This window comes from Callithrix jacchus, chromosome 3, assembly GCF_049354715.1.
Source record: "Callithrix jacchus isolate 240 chromosome 3, calJac240_pri, whole genome shotgun sequence".
NCBI lineage: Eukaryota > Metazoa > Chordata > Mammalia > Primates > Cebidae > Callithrix > Callithrix jacchus.
The window spans coordinates 173,965,708-173,982,767 of NC_133504.1; the positions used below are offsets into that span (position 1 = coordinate 173,965,708).

Here is a 17,060-nt window from a genome sequence, read left to right on the forward strand (position 1 = left end):
TTAAGTTATTTTAATATAAAAGTATGAAAGATGACATAGTCATTTTCATTATGTGAGAAGTAAGAGTAGTTTAGCAAGTTGTTTGTGTTATTAAACTTAGAATTTTCTCTAAATATTTGGTAAATAGTCTGATTTATTTGTAGAGCTAAAGAGATTATATCTACCATTTGTGTTTTTAAATTTAACACAGATATATATATATATATATATATATATATACACACACACATATGTGTGTATTACATAATCATCTGTATCATATATGTCATTTAATCTTCATGTTTATCTGATATGGTAGGTATCATTACCTCCATTTGATGTAAAATAAAATTGAGACATGGCTAACTATGTTACCTTAAGTCATAAAAATAGCCAGTTACTAGAACCCAGGCAGTCCAATTGCCAAATCGCTATTTTTTTTAATGAATCTAACTGCTTTCATGATGGTAACGCTCTCTCTAAGGCCTAAGCATCCTGTATTCATGTATTATTTAATGGTCCAGTTGAAACACTGTGGAACAGTGCCAAGAATATGAACTGTGGTTTCATATGGATTTCACTTTTATTTCTTACTCCACTTCCTACCTGGAGTGTGATTTGGTGCAAGTTGCATAAATTCTCTGAGTCTTATTTCCTCGGCTGTAAATTAAATGAGTAATATTTATCTTTCAACCTAAATAACAAATAGAGAAAAACTGTCTAAAAGAAAAAGGGAACAGATTTAGTAAATCATGTTTCTATTCAGGAAGAATAAAACAATGGTTTTTAAAGGGAAAAAATAAGGGGTATTACATAATTGTTTTGAAAGAAATATCCTTGGCTACAAAGATCGATAACAAGGGTGATGCTAGTTCGAGGTTGGACAGGCAGTTCCTGGACAGATGTATTTGCAGGAGTATTTTTTGTGCGAGATTGTGATGGCCTTTGTGCAAGGGTATGGCATTTAAAGAGTCGTTTGTGATAGTTTTGTTACGGAAGCCTGACAATCCTCTCTTCATGGCATTTTCTGGCTCTATCCTATTTGTCAGGTTTTCTTGTCTTTTTTGACATTAGTGACTTTATCTTCATTCTGAAAATTTTTACATCTCCCTCCCCCCTTTTTTTGAGACAGTCTCATTCCATCATCCAGGCTGGAGTGCAGTGGCACATTCTCTGCTCACTGCAACCTCCACCTCCTGGATTCAAACCATTCTCCTGCCTCAGTCTCCTGAGTAGCTGGGACAACAGGTATGCACCATCACTCCAGGCTAATTTTTGTATTTTTAGTAGAGACATGGTTTTACCATGTTGGCTAGCTGGTCTTGAACCCCTGCCTTCAAGTGATCCAACACCCTCAGCCTCCCAAAGTCCTGTTATTACAGGCTTGAGCTGCTGCATATGGCCCATTTCTTCTTTTAAATCAAGCTCTTTCTGCAAAAGCATCACTGCCCAGTCATCTTCTAGTTTGGTTTTGACGTTCCTCAGTGCCAGGATGAACCTGCTCCAATTGTTGATCCCGTCTCAATTTGGGGGAGTGACTGGGACCTAGGAGTCAGTGTCAAACTTAGTCACATTTGAATGACAAGGGAGGTTTGAAGAGGGTGGCTCTCAGGCTTAGTCTACCCTGAGTCTTCTATTAAGTTCCATTTTGGCCATTCCATTGTCTTTTGCTATCATCAGAATGTGCTGGGCCAGTACTATTTTGTTAGAGGTTTTATTCTTCAGGAATTAAGCAAGTAATAGAAACAAAATACACAGTAAAATTAATAGTAATGTCAATTACAGTTTTCATATAATGATTTTGAACTGAGACTTAAAGCAAGCCAACTGAATAAATTAGTGATCTCAGGGATTTAGGTGAGACTTGTTGAAAACATATGACCTATATTCTCATTTTTGTTTCATATTATTTTTCTTATTTGTACATATGAGTCTCGAGTTTTCCAGAGAATTTTATCTAGGTAGTGTAGTAATAGCAGTGGCATAAACTGCTACAATGAATGATTGTAATAAAGACACTTCAAGGCACAAAGAAGATCCTTGTGGCTAGAGCAAGAATGTATTATATAAAGACATAATAGTCACAGAGGAAATAAAAGTATCAGTTAAAAAAAAAAAAAACAAAACTAGGTATTCATCCCACATCTTAGAATGGCACTTTCTGGTCATTTTTTTTTTCTAGGATTTGAGTAGTTTAATGAGTTTTACTTATTGGGTAAAAGTGTCAACATCGTGATGGAAAAACAAACGCAGCTCCAGCCCTTGTTTCCACCTTGTTGCAACCCAAGGAAACCGTCCCCAGCAGGGAACCGCAGCCATCGGCACCAGCGTGAGGAGAGGTCTCAGGATGCCACCTCCAGCAAGGGCAAGGCAGGCCCCTCACTCCTTGAACTGCCACTCCTGTAGGCACTTGGGCAGTGCTGCTGCACCTGCTGTGCGTGAAGCCACTTGAGGATGCAGTGCATGTGGAAGCAGTGGGAGCACTGGCCCCACACCAGCAGGCAGTCATTGCAGTCAGGGCAGCAGCAGTTAAACGCTACCCTGCAGATGCCACAGTTCTCATCATTGGCCACCCAGAGCCAAGTGGCCACACCTTTCCAGCACTTAATCTTCACTTTTGTGGCAGCAAAGCCCACAGCCTGCCTAGAGCAGATGGTGTCCACCAAGGCCATACTCACGGGCTCTGGTCAAAATTTTAATAGAGAACTTTATGTAACCCAGGATGTCTCATGGTTTTTCATACTACTCACTTATTTCCTTCTATAATAGCTAAATTACTAATTCCAGCCCAAATTACTAATAGAGTTAGATATGGTGATGAAGATGGTAGGGAAGAGAAATCTCACCCTTAAATAAGCACAGCAAAAATTCTGTGTGTGTTTCTCTGTGTGTGTCTGGCTATGCATCTTGTGTTTTGTAAGGATGGAGGTAGCTAGAAATAGAATGAGAGAAAAAAAATCTTAACTATTTCAAATTTCATCTCCTCACACTCAGATTAATGATAAGTGTTCAAAATTATTGAGCCATTATAATGCACTAGGAAGTGAATACTTCTAAATGAGTTACCTTTTTAATCCTTTCAAGTTCTCTAAATTGGATACTACTGTTACGGATATTCGACATATGAAAAAAACTAAGGCACTAGGTTAATTAATTGCCTTAACTCACATATCCTATAATTAAACTAGTAGGGGTATAAGCCCCGGCAATCCTATCCTGAAGTTCAATGATAAACATCATGCTTTACTATCTCACTGGTATATTCTTCTCTGAGGACAGCCATTAGTGTCACTCATCACTTAGTTTGGTGTAGCTCAGATCATGGCCAGCCTCTATTTATATTTTTATTAATACATTCAATTTATGAGAAACTTATAGATTTCTTTCAAGGAACTCAGGATGGTGTTCAAAAACACAGACATAGAGAAATAGCATTTTGTATCTGCCTTTAGGTTATGAAACATGAGAAGTATAAGAAAAGGTCATTAAGATTGAGGAACTCTGGAATGAGTGAGAACTGTGGACTAAAGAATCAGACCTCCTCCCTTCCCTTCCAGATCTGTAGTGTAACTTGTTAAAATAATCATGAGCCTTCCAAAAGTTATAGTTTTAAAGCATCTTTCCAAGTGAGACATATTGGATTACATTATCGATTTTACACTGGGTAGCTTTATGTACTGAGGCTAGTGGTAAGGCTTGCCTCTACCTTCGGTAAAGGATTCTCACCAAAGAGGTTAACAGACTTCATTTGAAAATAGGGCCTTTACAGAGGTAGTTGATCTAAAATGAAGTAATTAGGTGAACCCTAATGTGAGACCTAGCATAACAGGTGTCTATTATTAAGGTGAATTTTGGACACAGAGACAAATATGCACAGAGGAAAAAGATGTGAAGACACACACAGAAAGGCAGCCATGTGACTAGAGTGAAACATTTGCCTGTCAAGGGAGCCAAAATGTGTACTGCTGGCACATATCAGCAGATGGAAGACACAGGGAAGAGCATTGCCCTGCAGACACCTTGGTTTCATTCTTTCAGCCTTCAGAATTGAGAAACAATAAATGTCTATTGTTTGAAGTCACTCAGTTTTGATATTTTGTTGTGTCAAGGAATTCGGAGTCTACTATGCTAAGGAAGCTAATATAGCAAGTTACTTAACTTCTACCTGCTTGTTTCTGTACCTTAGGATTAGAGATTATAAATGTCACTGCAGTGCCTGGAAAGTAGTGATTGCTCAATAATTGTTAACAATTATAGTTATACTGAGGGTGAAGAGAGAAAATGAGGCATAGAAATGCTCCTTCCAACCCCTTCTACTCACTGACTTGTTACGAAGATTAGAGTACTGGTCCACCTAAAGCACATGGTGCAGCACAGCAGCACAGCATGCCTTGACATGGTTGGTACTCTTTAATCATCTCAGCTTCTCCTAGATTTTCTTGCCTCTGCTTTAATATGCTACCATGCCTGCTGTTGGAAATGACATTCTAAGAGAAGACAGCCTTAAGATCCTGGATAGTTACTCTTAGCTATTCATGTGGAAGACTAGACGGGAGTATGCAGGTATCCTGGATTGTGAGTGTGGAACTCTGGGTTCTGATCCTGTGTTTGCCTTATCAGCTGTATGACCTCAGAAAGATTCCTTTCTCCTTTCAATTTCCCTCCTTGCACATTGAGAAGCTTGTGCTGTCCCCAGATTCCCTTTGGTTTGAAAGCTGACCCTAACATCCCTAATATTAAAATATCTACTACTCTGGGTTAGTAGCTAAATGCATCAGCCTTAATGTAAAGTAGAACTTCATGAAAGTAACATTTTCTCCAATATTTTGTGTTTGTGTGTCCACAAGACCACCTTGAAGACCCAGTCCCTGGTCTGATAACTGGCATTTACTCCTAATCCCTGAGATATTGCCAACTGCTGCCATCATTTATCCATCAAAAGGCCTAGGAAAGGTAAAATTGTTTAGAGCAGCAATAAACACTATACTCATGTAGACCCCACCCTCATTTTGTAAATGGAGAAGGCCTGTCTCCAGAGCTGTGTCTGGAATTCTCATCTTCTGATTCTAGCCCTGGGTTTTTTAATTCTTTGATTATTTTTTAGGCAGGATTTTTTAGGGAGTAAGTTATCTCAACCAGTTACACATTTGCCACCATCCATTTTCAAATGGAACATGTTTGAAATGAAAGTAAGTTACTGATTGCAACTGCACCAATGTGTAGCTGGAAAATGTTACTTACTCACCACAGTCCCTTGTTCTCTCTTATGCTTACATTACGTCTTTTGGGGTGATGCCTCAAATTTATTATGTGTCCCACAGCAGTAAAGAAAAAGAACGTAATATAAAATAAAATATGGGGGTTTATGATGACATGTATAATCTGTCCACGCACTCCTCAGATTAAACTACAGTATGAGCTTGTAGGCCTTTGTTTAGCATGATGTGGTTTTTCAGTCTATTTTTTTAAGAACGTTTCTTTGTCTTGGGTATGTTGTTTCTTCTGCTTGGCATTTCGTTTCTTGCTTTGTCTGCCTACTACATTTCTACTCATTTTTTAAGGACCCAATTCAACAACTAGCTATTATGTCAAGACTTTTCTATTTAATTTCAGTAGAAACCACATCATTTTTTTGCAGCCCTAGGTTGCCTGACACTTATGCCTACTGTAACATTTATCACAATGTATTACCATAACTTAAAAATACCTGTTTATGACCTCTTGAATTGTAAACTCATTGAAAATAGAGTACGTGTGTTATTTGTCTTATTGATTCCCATGTACTTACCCTAGTACACAGAACAGGGTAATTTTTCTCCCAAAGTATATGTTAAATGAATGAGGACTAGATATCCAGTACACCCTGTACACTGAAGATGACCCCAGGCAGGAGAGGTTACAACAATATCTCTTGTCCTCAACTCTAAGAACATTCTTCCTACTCCCTGCCCTCATCTCTGGTTCCAGCAATACTTTATTATAGGTCACAGGTATTTCTTGGAACTGATTTTGGAAGGTGTAGTTTATGTCCTGATGCAAGCTAAATCTGAAAAAAGTTACTATACAGACATAGATACCATTGATCGGACACTGTACTTATATTACTAGGTTAGAGAAAAATTGTTTTATTTGTAAGGGTTTAATAATGTTACAGGTACTGAATAATATATTTTGCGTTAGACTAACTAAATCCATTGACAAGATAAACTGAGCAATGTTCAGGTTAGAGCTGGTGTGGGGTGGCACTTGCTGCCAAGAATTTTACCTTCTTCACTTGAATGCTTCCAAAAATGTGATGACTATAATGTGATTCTTTCAGGGGTAAAATGAGGAAATCTGTGCCAAAACAATTTTGGGTGAATGCAGTGGAGAGAGAGCATAAGCGAGTGGAGGCTCCGTGGAAGTTAAAATTTATTACATATGATCTTTTGTTAGAACTGTTGAAGAATAGATGGTAGTGACACCATTTCTGAGTCAGGATGAACATTAAAACATGAGTTTACTGTTAGCAACTGAATGACGCAAAGGCCGAAGGCAGGTTCATATATAACTTATCTCAATGGAAATGAAAATCTTAGATTGTTATGGCTCCTGAGATTCTATGGCCACAAAACAACAATTTAAGGTCAGAGGTGATGTCATATATGATGGGATTTGAAGGATGAATAAGAAAATGCAAGAATCACATTCCCAAGCAGAAGAATGAGTGCACATCAAGATGTGGATGCTGGAAGTTGTTTTTGGCCTATCCCCCCGAGGACTGTTACCGTTTATGTACATGGTGGTTAGGATTCAGTGCATCTACTTTGAAGTGGTTTACAATCTTTTTGTTACCAGGACATACAGAATACTGATCTCTAAGAAAGAATTCGGTACCAGGGTAGAGAACCCTGACGCTTGAGGTCAGATAAGTACATGCTTAGGATTCAGGATAGAGCAGCAGCCTCAGGGTATCATTCTAGGGATCAACTGACAAAACAAAAACCCATAAATAATTAGTAGAATGATCATACAATCATTTGTAAACCAGCAAATTCTTAATAGGAAAAGGGGAAGATATTAATAATTGCACGAGGAAGGACTGTAGATGTAAATTAGGAGTCTCTCAGGCAAACTAGGTGTCTGCCCATTCTAGTAAAGAAAGAACCAGAAAAAAAAAAAAAGGCAGGGATTTCTGGGCCAACCAAAGCAACTTGAACAGTAAGAGGAGAATTAAGATCTTTTTAACATGGGGATAGTTCAACCACACTAGTTATGATTTAGCATCACTTCCTCATTGAGTTGAAACTAGAGACTAAAATCAGGATTACAATGTTTGTCTTTTGTAGTTCATGCCATATAATCTTGTATAACAAAGATCTTATTCTATTCATCTACTGAGTATGATCTTAAAAAAGATGGTCAATCCAACAGAAAGAAATAATGTGTTAGAATAGGTAGTTTACTAAAGAGTATGCCTTTCAATACATTTAGTAAAAGGTATTCAATTTAATTAGACTTTATAAAATTTAAACCACAATGTGATACTACACAAACTCATCCAAATGGCTACAGTTTAAAAGAATAACACCAATAAAGTTTCACCAGAATATAGAATAACAAGAACTCTTATATATTGTGGTAGTAATGGATATTTTACAAACTGTTTCTGAAGTTGTTTGGTATTACCTTCTAAAGGTGAATATAATCATACATTATTACCAAGAAAATACATGTTCATAGGTAGGCATATCTAACTAGAGATATGGATGTGGATATGAAAATAGATGCATGTGTAGATCTCCAACAGAAATACAGATCTACTGAAAGACATGAAAGAAAATGTGTTTGGCAGCTATATTTGTGATAACATCCACCTGGAAACCACCCAAATAAATTGTGCTGTACACAGTCAACAGAATACAGTGATGATGATTAACAAAGTCTTTCTACATGCAACAACAGGGAAGAATCTCACCTGCATAATATTGAAGACTAAGTTGGGTACAAGAAGTACATATTGTATAATTCCAGTTATCTAAAGTTTCAAAATTGGCAAGAAAAATTGATACGGTGGAAGTTATATGATATCTGGGGTTCTATTTTTTGAGCTAGATGATGTTGAGTGTGTCCAAGTTGTAAAAATTCATTAAGCTGTGCCTTTGGAATTTCACACTTTTCTATGTGTATGCTATATTTCAAGAAAAAATTTTAGAATGTAAAAAGAAACAATATATTTCAATTTTCATATAAATAGTTCTTGCTTATATATCCATATGGAATTATAGAGCCAAATGTTGTATAATTATTTCCAGGTAGTGGGATTTGGAGTTTTTTTTTTTCGTACTTGGTATCTTTCTGTATTGACTAATATTTTCAAAATAAGCATTAATCGGTTTTACTAAAATAGATTCTTTATTTACAAAAAAAGATCAGCAAGAAGAGTTATTCTATGTATACACCATGGAAGAGATTTTAAACATTCTGAATTTGAATATGCTGTTATTTATATTTTATATCAAATTGCAAACTCCACCAAGTGAGGGAGTAAATCATTAAAGATTTTTAAAATAAATTCTTTGTCGGAATCCCAGTGCCTTTTAAACAGTGCCTGGTAAACAAAAGGCCACTAAATATTACTTGTGGAATGAAATAAAGTTCTCCATCCTATGATTTTAAAGTCATTGAAAATGGCTGCTGATGTCATCCTTGTTCAGTAACAACAAGACAAGTCTACAAAAATGTATTTGCTTCAAAGCCCAACTCACCTTTTTCAGGAAGCTGCATGACTGTTTTAAAACAAAACATTTATTGAGTCTGAGTTCATACAGATTTGATGGACAAATGGAAGTACTGGAATTCAGGAAGCCACTAAGCACCGGGATAGCATTGAACAAATCCCTTAAACTCTCTGAATCTTAATTCCATCATCTGCAGACTAGGGATGGAACTGGAATGTCATTCATCAGGATTGCTTCCTACATGATTTTGCATCTGTATGCCATTGGTCATAAAAGATTTACATCTCAGTGAAAGTGGATGTTAAAAAAAAATTTAATGTAAGTTTACAGTGGAACCATTTTACTTCTTAAAGGAGGTGAATATGGATCTGATCTTATGTATCAGATCTCAAGTATGATGACAGATGATTACTTTTTGCAGACAAAAGAAAAACTTTCAATATGTCATATTTACTCCTACTTTATTTTGGAGAAAATATTTCTCGTCAAATTTTCCTAAGAACAATCATTATAAAACTTTGCATATATTACACAAAAAGATCAAAAAATGTTCCAGTTATACCCATTACAAATCATAAAAGACCTATGAAAAATGATATTTGAGAAATGTGATCTTTTATGCACATTTTTTCCACTTTATGAAAAGTGAAATTTCTCTCAGCTTCTCCTTAGTGAAGAATGCTCACCCCCTCTTTTCCCCTCTCTTAATCTCATGATCTCTCATCAAGTCCAACACTTCTTAGTTGTTATAAAATGCCTAAAACCCACAAATCACAGACAATGTAGAACGTGTTCTATACTGGGTTTGTCAACACACATTTTACTTTAGAATCAGAAAGCAATTACTATTTCAGACCCTCCATATGCACTCTACTCCCAATGACTATAAAAACAATATTTCAGTTAATACAATATAAAATTTGGTATCAGATATAGAATGACATTTGTTTATAACCCAGTACGGAAAGAGTGCTAGACTATGAGAATCAGAGGAACGATGCTCTAATTTAGTCCAACTGCTAGCAATCTATATGCCATTTGTGTTCATCAGCATTCTCCAGAAAAATAAAACCAATAGGACACACACACACACACACACACACACACACACACACACACACACACCAAAGCTGGCGGTAATTACAGTATGAGTCCAAAGGCCAAAGAAACAAGAAAGATGATGGTGTAAATTCCAATCCAAGGGCAGGAGAATATCCAATATCTCAGCTCAAGACAGGCAATCTGGAAGCGAAACAGGCAAATTTCACTTTCCACTTCCTTTTTGTTCTAGTCATGCCTTCAATGGATTATATAATGACAACTTACATTGGGAAGACAATGTGGTTGCCTTCAGGGATTCAAATGCTGGTATCATTTGGAAACACCCTCACAGACATGCCAAGATACAATGTTTAACTGAGCACTCCTTGGCCCAGTCAAATTAAGATGGAAAGTTAAGTATCACAAGGTTGTGTAAACCTTGTGGTAACAGGTACGGTGGAGAATGAGTTGGACAGTATAGACTGTTTCTCTGGGGAGTTTTGACACATAGGACATGTGCAAAGTTTCTGTGGCTAGGAATGTATGAGGAAACAAGTAGGTTTATATTTTTAAGGTGGAAAATTTAAAGAATTCTGCCAGACTGATGGAAATAATCCATGAAAGATAAGTAGAGAAGAGTGGTGTGTTTGGAGGAGAGAAATGTTGGTGGAGAAGTGGGAAAGGCTAATGGGAAAGACAAAGTCCTTCAGCAGATGAGAAGGATGTTCAAACAGAGCCAGATTAGAAATTACTTCTTTTAAAATACTAATTTAGAAATGAAGGTTTGCCCATCATTGCCGGACAAAGACCCCAATGGAGCTGAGATTGACTGAAGGTAAGAGGAACATAAATGAAATGTGTAACCAAAAAGGAAAGTTATAAGCACCAGCTACAGCCTCATAAACAATTGTGGAAATGTGGTCTTTATCCCACAAGTGTATGTTATTTAAAATCTATTTTGCTTTCTCATTTTTCCTTTTCGTACACTATTGTGTATTGCATAATCGATGGTTGTTAGACATCACCAGTGGTAAAAGGTGGTAGAGTGGAAAACTGTGGTTTTCATAGAGATCCTTTTCTTCCAGAACACAAAGGGATAAAACCTAGGTTCAGCAAGCAGCTCTTAAATTGTTCCCTTGATATAAACTCATGTCTGGAATATCAAATGAACATGACTTTAGATAGATTAACTTTAGATAACCTATTTCACTGGGAAATAAGTTTTTAGTCAGAGGCAATGCTTTGTGCAAAATAATGCTAGCAAGCATTTAACTGATCCATCACTTTGAATGTCTGGAAGAAACGTGATTATTTAAAAAGCACATACCAAAACCCCAAATAACTGACATATGTATAATTAATATAATTATGTATGCATAAATTAATTGTATATGTAATATATACATGTAAATACATAAAATATCTAATCTAAAATAAAAATATATAAAATTTCACCCATGAGAAAAAAGTATTTTCTGCTTTGTGTCTGGAGAAGACCAGTGGAGATGTTCACTTATTAGAAGATTGGTTTCCTCGTAAGACAGTATCATATCTGAAATTATGAATTATCAATCGTCCTATCAAATGGGAAGTCTATAATAATAAAAGTCACTATGTTCATGATATGGGGGCTTCCTTGCCTTCAAATATATTCCTCCCGGCTCACTGTGATCTTGTATGCTTGAGGATGCTTGTTTTCATAGTAACAAGTAAACTTCTCCCTGATTTTCAGAACCCTAATTATTAGATTTCTGATGATCATTTATGCTTTAGGGACCAAGTAGTAATTTGGTTTTATTCAGGCATTGATGTGTCTTTTCACACATGAATTTTCTCTGAAATTGATTTAAGTCTCAAAGTGTAGCCGACTCTTCCTGTCAGTGATGACATTGAAGTGTTTTCTTCAGAGGGGACCTCTGGAGAGAGGGCTTTCCTTTTTTACTGCCCACCCATGGCTTAGGGCTTAAGAGTCTTGGGATATTGGCTGTTTTATTCCCAAGAGGCCATTCTCACATGCCATTGTAGGAGGTTGAGGAACACTGTGTGGGTGAGAAAAGTCAGGGTAGTTTTAAACATAATGGCATTCAGATCATGTATATACACATATACACCTGTATGTATATGTATATGTATATCCAAGGATATATATATCCTGTTTGTTATATATTCTATATATATATTAAAATATGTATACGAATAAATGTTTGTTATATATTTTATACGTACATTGTATATGGATATATACATATACATATATATCCATAGGATAGTCATATACATATACATATATAGGCCAGGCACAGTGGCTTATGCCTTTAATCCTATCACTTTAAGAGCTGAGGCAGGTAATTCGCTTGCGGCTGGGAGTTTGAGACCCCTCTGGCCAACATGGTGAAATCCTGTCCCTACTAAGATAGTACAAGAATTAGCCAGGGGTAATATTGCACATCTGTAATCCCAGCTACTTGGGAGGCTGAGGCAGAATAATCATTTCAACCAGGGAGGTGGAAGTTGCAGTAAGCTGAGATCATGCCACTGCACTCCAGCCTGGGTGACAGAGTGAGATTCCGTCTCAAAAAATAAATAAATAAACAATCATATACATATATAAGGATATCCATATATATGTATAAATGTATATATACATGCATATGTATTAATTATATATTTTATGTACATATTAAAATATGCAACTAATATAATTTCATACATAAATTTATTATACATAAATTATATTTTGTAGATAAAAACTATAATAGGATATACACACACAATTAGATACACATACAATTAGATGTTTATATATCTATCCTATTAGTATATTTTATATAAATACTAAAATATGTGTATAAATACATATATATGTATATATACACGTATATATGTGTGTATATTTATTTATTATATATTTTTTTGAAAACCATGATGAATACACCAAAATTTTTATAAAGTTCTTTGAATATATTTATTATTTTAGGTTATACTTGAGTAGATAAATTAGCACATTCCCCCTGACTTACGTTAAAGTCAGAGATATCTCTACAGTATCATTTCTCAACATGTTCTTGATAGCGTCCACATAGAATTGAAAGATTCTGAAAGCAGTGAGAAAATGCCAGGGGAATCGGAGTCTACCAGGATTCTCTCCTATGGTACTTATCAGAGCTTTTAACACGCTGATGTGCATTGTGAGCCTCCTAGAGGCAGATAGAGCATATCATAATTTTCCAAATTGGATTAGGACTGCAATGTGACACTCTTGTGGATAATGAGTGGAATCTTCCTTTCTAATGTTGAGCCTTCTGTAACAATACTTTCTGAAACTAATTATGTTTAAGCTATTCCTGGTATATACTACTATTCCATAAAACCATTTCTGATGTGCATTCATTTCAATCTTCTTTCTCCATCATTCCCAATCAGAGTGTCTCATTCTTCTTCTGAGATTATTATTTGATTGTATATATAATCATTTTAATCAACTTCATTGCTTATTGCTTGCTTGACTGTTACCCTTTGTAAGTTGCAAGTTTCTTTAATATATATGACCCAAGCATTATTCAGTTTTAACCTACAGTGTACAGTTTGCAAACTAGCAGTCTGTGGGTTAAGTCCGATACATAGGTAAGTTACGCTGGCATGAAGAATATTACATGCAAAACGAATGTTTTTTGAATTATTGACAATATTCAAATTTCAAGATTTTTCAGCTTTCCTTGAAAAGCCAGAACACTGATGTGCAAAGGCTGGCATTCTAGCATTTCACAAATGTACAGATGCCTCATAGTGAATGCCCCACTTCAATGGGGCATATGTTGTACATCTGTTCTCATTTTTAAATTTATTTCCTGATGATACAGTTTGGCTTCGTCTCCCACTCAAATCTCATTTTGAAAGTAGCACCCATAATTCTCATGTGCCATGGAAGTGACCTGCTGGGAGATGACTGAATCATAGAGGCAGGTCTTTCCCATGCTCTTCTCATCATAGTGAATAAGTCTCACAAGATCTGATGTTTTTATAAAGGGAGCTCCCCTGCACATGCTCTCTCTTGCCTGCCACCACATAAGAGGTCCCTTTGCACTTCCTTCATCTTCTGCCATGATTGTGAGGCCTCTGCAGCCATGTGGAACTATGAGTCTGTAAAACCTCTTTCCTTTATAAATTACCCAGTCTCAGGTATGTCTTTATTAGCAGTGTGAGAGTAGACTACTACACTGCTCCACCACTGACTGTATGTGAGTGGTCAGTCCCTGTACTTGGACATACCTTAACAAAAGTAATATAGCAGATTCTCAGTAAATGTGTTTAGAATTAAAGTCTCTTTCTTTAATTTTTCCCTTAAGCAGACCCTGAGACAAGGATTCAAATTCAAATAGGTTTTTTTTTTTTGAGATGTGAAGGAAAGACCTATAAGCAAATGATAAAGTAATGAAAAGAAACCAAGAAAAGGTGCCTTTAACCTGTCACTATCACACCTAACAAGAGATTGATTCATCAGGGAAATTGTGGAAACAGTGGAAATGCATACCTCAGAATTATCCTAACTGATGGATGAAAGAAGTGGCATATTCATATGCCACGTCCCACCACTCAGGCCCTGGGTTGGGTATGATTTTGCAGCATTTTCATCCTGTAGCCTACATGGGCACAGCAACTCTGAGATTGTGGGGAAAGCCTATGCAATAGGGATTCAGATTTGGCTTTTGGAAACATGGCAAAGGAAGTTGCAATTAGGTTCTAGGAATTGACAGAGTCCCTAACAAAGTGAATTGGTCTGGGGAAGAAGAAAGGAAAGAGAACCTGAGCATCACAGCTAGCTGTGGTTAAAACTGATTTGAAGCTCATAAACGCACAGTGAATACAAGACTCAGGTTCTCTTGCTACCAATCTTCCTGTGACTCCAACCCAATAGTGATGGAAAAACCTTTTCTGTTGTATCTAGGAAGACCCCTGAGACTGGAAGCTCATTCAAGATCATCAAAATGTATTTCACTGGTAAAGTGGTATTTGTTTCTTATTCTCTTGATTGAAATGTGTTCCTCATGGGTCTTAGCTCTCCTCCCAGGCTTCTGAGAGCTCATTTTAACTTGATGCCACACAAATGGCAATGGTCATAATAGGCCAGCCCATTGCATGACAGGAACTTTGGGTACCATTAAACATGCCCCTTCCCAGAGTTCACTTGGAAATGCCATTAAATTCCTGATCAATGTAAATACATTTGCAATTTCATTAAATTTGCAAATAAAAGTGATTTGCTCTTGAAACTTGTTTGAATTGAAAGGCAAAACCATTCAAGATCATCAAAATGTATTTCACTGGTAAAGTGGTATTTGTTTCTTATTCTTCTGATTGAAATGTGTTCCTTTTATAGACTATGATAACAACTTCAAAATATATGCTTCTGCTTTTAAAGAGGGAGAAAAATGATCAAACTGAGCTTCTCCAGAAATCCAGGCGAAGTGGAAAAGTTCATTTTTTTTTTCCCTTTCAAGTGGGAATATAGTTAAATTCTGGCAACTTTCCTTCTTCTTTGTGTGTTGTTTGTTTCTGTGCAGCTATCTAAAGTCACTCTGGGACTGTGTGCCTTCTAAGCTTCTAAAAGGAATATTTGAGTTTAGTTTTTTGTCAAAAAGGGGAAAAACACACATTTTTTTTCTTTTCTAAAGAGTATTGATTTCCCTTGAGAACTAACAGAATATCGCGAGTCAAGACTAATTTGGAATTCATGCAATATTGGAACTCACTTTCAATAAATCTCAACTGCAGCTTTTCTTTTGTGATTTATTTATTTATTTGTGTGCTGTACTTTACTGGGATTGTTTAAAACTGGGATTACAACTTACGGTTGCTATTGAAAGACAACTTTTAATGCTCGATATTTCATTTTCTTCTTTTGGTCTTCCAATGAATTTTCTTCTAATCTAGAGAAATCAGGCCTATTTAATTACATGCTTACTTTTCTAGGGAAAAATGACCATTTTATTATTTTAAATATTTATTTTATTGGACTTAATATATATTTTACTAGTTTTTGCATGTTTCAATTTTATTTAGAGATTACAGATGATATGTAGGGAGCAGTACACTTTCATAGGTAGAAAAACGTTGCCCAAACAATGTGAAACAAAACTTGCAATTATTGTAAAATTTAACCACCATTTGAACAGAATCTGAAAGCCTCATACTATTTTGACGTCAGGTAGTGTGATACTCAAGCTTTGTTCTTTTTGCTCTAATTAGTTTTAGCTCTTTGGGGTCTTTCATAAAATTTTTAAGACTGCTTTTCTCAGTTTCTGAAAAAGATAGCATTAGAATCTCAGTAGGGATTGTATTGAATCTGCAGATTGCTTTGAGTAGGATGGACATTGTAACAGTATGAACTCTTACAATCCATCCGTACAAGCTATCTTTCTATTTTCTTATGTCTTCCGTTTCTTTCATTAGTATTTTATAGTTTTCAGTGTATCATTCTTTCATTTCATTGAGCAAAAGTGTTCCCAGGTATTTTCTTTTTTAAGGTATTATAAATGCGATTTTAATAAATTCTTTTTCAGATAATTACTTGATGTTGATTTTGTATCCTGAAACTTTAGTGACTTTGTTTATTAATTAATTATGAGAATGTTTGATGGAATCTTTAGGGTTTTTGCTATATAAGGTTATGTCATCTACAAACAGAGACAATTTTTCTTCCTTTCTAATTTAGATGGCTTTCCTTTATTTTTTCAAATATCTAAGTAAATACTGGCTTGGACATACATGGATTTGTAGACAAGAGCACTGTTATAATTATGCTTTCTTCAAGGTACATAGTTTTTGTATACATTCATGCTAGATGTCGTCTCAGCAGTACCAAAGCCAGAAGGTGCTTATTAATAGGTGGAACATAAGCTCTTCAAACTTGAAAGTGATGAGAGAAACAAAAGTTTAGCCTGATATTTATGAGGGTTTTTTGTACATACTTGTCAGCTTGTTACAAACAGGCAGATCTCAAAAACTGAGAAATAAAATCTCCTCTACTTACACATTCCCTTCAAAAACAAACATGCAAACAAACTGATAAAAACTAACTGTTCAGTCTAATATGGCTATCTTAATAAAGATAGAAAATGCTGGAACTAGTAGATTAAGGTTTAAAACTGAGTGTTTTAATTATTTTTTAGTGGGCTGAATCTCTGGTTTAATTTCCATTTCAGTTTTATAAAATTTTAGGGCTCAGAAGTAAACACTATGTACATCTGAGTACTTTATTCATTTGTTATTATATAATCATAGAGTAAAAATGAATATATAAATAAAATGGTCTGCATTTCT

The 17,060-nt window shown here is 35.7% G+C and overlaps 1 pseudogene; it reads right to left on the reverse strand.

Annotated features, from left to right (window-relative positions):
• Positions 1-2,358: 2,358 nt before the first annotated feature.
• Positions 2,359-2,651, reverse strand: LOC100398811 (anaphase-promoting complex subunit 11 pseudogene; annotated as a pseudogene).
• Positions 2,652-17,060: the final 14,409 nt, after the last annotated feature.